This window comes from Fukomys damarensis, unplaced genomic scaffold (genome assembly GCF_012274545.1).
Source record: "Fukomys damarensis isolate Sample0158 unplaced genomic scaffold, DMR_v1.0_HiC HiC_scaffold_4, whole genome shotgun sequence".
NCBI classification, from domain to species: domain Eukaryota; kingdom Metazoa; phylum Chordata; class Mammalia; order Rodentia; family Bathyergidae; genus Fukomys; species Fukomys damarensis.
The window spans coordinates 12,744,239-12,747,067 of record NW_022900916.1 but is presented as its reverse complement, the minus strand read 5'-3'; the positions used below and the strand labels follow the sequence as shown (position 1 = coordinate 12,747,067).

At 44.5% G+C, this 2,829-nt stretch overlaps 1 pseudogene; it reads left to right on the top strand.

The window, feature by feature from the left end:
- Positions 1-1,716: 1,716 nt before the first annotated feature.
- On the top strand, positions 1,717-2,680 carry LOC104855214 (annotated as a pseudogene).
- Positions 2,681-2,829: the final 149 nt, after the last annotated feature.

Sequence of the window (2,829 nt, the reverse complement as noted above, 5' to 3'; positions counted from 1 at the left end):
GCATAGCAGAGTTAATTTTATTGCAAATGTTAAATCAATCAGAAGTTAAATCTATCAAAATACAGGATAATCCATGTAATTCTTCTGATTGCTGCACTGAGGACAGAGAAACCACTCCAGATAATGCTAACAGCCATGAGGCCAATTTGCACTGGGAAAAGAGTGATTTTTTTAAGAGGCAGGAGGTGGTAACCAAGGGCACAGGCTCTGGAATCAGACTGCCCATGCTCAAACCTTTCTACTAACAAGTAAATGGAGACAGAAGTTTCCATAAAGACTAGGTTGTTCATACACATACACTGAGTGTGTGGGATAGTAATGTACACTTTCACTTCTGCTGAAGTTGTTAAAAGAACTCTCACTGGAAGCATAGAAAACAGCAACTGAAGAACTAATGCAGCTTGTATCAACACCTACTCCTGGGAAGTAATTTTTTATCAACTGCACAGAAAGCAGCAGTGAATTTTCAACAATTAATCAATTCTACCACAAGGAAGGAACACACATTGCAAAGCAGAATCATGTGGAACACAAAAGAGGATTATAACATGCACAAAGGTTTGTTTTGTTTTGTTTTGTTTTGTTTTTTGAAAGAGGGTCTCACTATGTAGTTCAGACTGCTTTGGAACTCACTGTGTAGCCCAGGCTGGTCTCCAACTGTCCTGCAATCCTCTGGCCTCAGCCTCCCGAGTGCTAGGGCAGCCACCACGCCCAGCTCATGCACAAAGATTTTAAAGAGAATCACAATAGATCCAGAAGAGAAAGTTCCTATCCTAGCCAATTCAGTATCATTCATACCAAAACCACACTGTGAGTCATAATGAAGTATATGCCCTATGTATATATGAAGTTGATACTTATTATCATATTAATTAATGTAAGTATGTAATGTATACTACGTTTATAGGCTCAGCCCCACATCTAGCCATATTTCATGTTGTCTTTGTAAAACCTAAACTCGTGATAGCACCTGAACGGTTATTTGTCCCTGTGACTGAAAGTGTCTGCAGCAGCTATGCCTGAATACGGGCCTAAAAGACCAGGCAAGAAGCCTTCTGATCCAACAGTGCCTTAGGGAGAGCATTCATGGATGTGCTGCTAATTCAAATATGTGATCCTCTGAAGTGCCCTGTGGGGTTGAGAGTGTGGCTCAGTGGCAGAGCACTTGCCTAGCATGTGCAAGGCCATGAGTTCGATCCTCAGCAGCTCAAATAAATAAGCAAAAAATAGTAGGAAGCACCCTGTGAATGACTACAGAGAGCTTAACTTAGGAAGAGGCAACTAAGCTGCTCACCTGTCTTCTAGACTTGCGTCGGTGGAGACAGCCAGCATGCTCTCGCTCCCTTTCTCCCGTTCTTCTGCACGGCTGCTCCTGATCCAGCTCTCTGCTAAGTGCTCAGAAGTAACAGCACAACTAAGGAGTCACTGCGGAGAGTCATCTTCTTCCTCATGGCTGCCTTTCTTCCGCCTAGAAGGCATAAGACATGTGCCAGTTCATCTTAGTGGTCAATTGACTGGCCCCAGAGACTCCTGGAGGTGTGTGAGGGGTAGTGACTGGATCACAGAGGGGTGCAAAGTTTGATCAAAACATGTCAATATTTAAATTTTTGAAAATTACTACAGGCTGGAGCCGCTACTGCCAATTCCAGACCTCACAACCTCAGGCCACAATGCCTGCCCAGAAGGCACTTCTGGTTCCATTTGGTTCTGTCTAAGATGGATCAGGTCAAGGACCAGCTGAGTGTAAATCTCCTTAAGGAAGAAAAAGTCCCCCAGAATAAGATTATAGTTGTTGGGGTTGGTGCTGCTGACATGGCCCATGCCATCAGAATCTTAATGAAGGACTTGGCAGTCAAACTTGCTCTTGTTGACATCGTAGAAGACAAATTGAAGAGAGAGATGATGGATCTCCTACACCAAAAATCGTCTCTAGCAAAGACTATAATGTAACTGCAAACACCAAGTTGATTATTATCACAGCTGGGGCACATCAGCAAGAGGGAGAAAGCAGCCTCAATTTAGTCCAGCGTAATGTGAACATCTTTCAATTCATCATTCCTAATGTTGTAAAGTACGGCCCAAACTGCAAGTTGCTTGTTGTTTCCAATACAGTAGTAATCTTGACCTATGTGGCTTGGAAGATAAGTGATTTTCCCAAAAGTTGTGTTATTGGAAGTGATTGCAGTCTGGATTCAGCCTCGTTCCATTTCCTGATGAGGGCAAGGCTGGGAGTTCACCCGCTAAGCTGTCATGGGTGGATCCGAGGGAAGCATGGAGATTCCAGTCCAGTGTGCCTGTGCGGAGTAGAGTGAATGTTGCTGGTGTCTGGACAATCTGCCCACCAAGTCAGGAGGTGATGGGGACCAAGGAGCATTGCAAAGAGGTTCACAAACAGGTGGTTGACACGCTTACGAAGTGACCAAACTAAAAGTCTATAAATCCTGCACCATTGGTGTGTCTGTGGCAGATAGGACAGAATCCTAGGAGGGTGCATCCAATTTCCACCATGATAAAGGGGCTCTGTGGGATGAAGGATGGTGTCTTCCTTAGTGTTCCTTGTGTCTTGGGACAGAATGGGGTCTCAGATGCTGTGCAGGTGACTCTGACTCCTGAGGAAGAGGCCTATTTGAAGAAGAGTGCAGATCCCCCACGGGAGATCCAGAAAGAGCTGCAATTTTAAAGTCTTCTAGTGTCACACCTCTGCTTCACTGTCTGGGCTACAAGAAGATTTAGTTGGAGGTTGTGCATGGTGTCTTTTTATCTGATCTGGGGTGGAAGCCGTGGAATTAAGACAGCCTGGGGAAAAGATCAGTTTCCCAGTTAGAAATG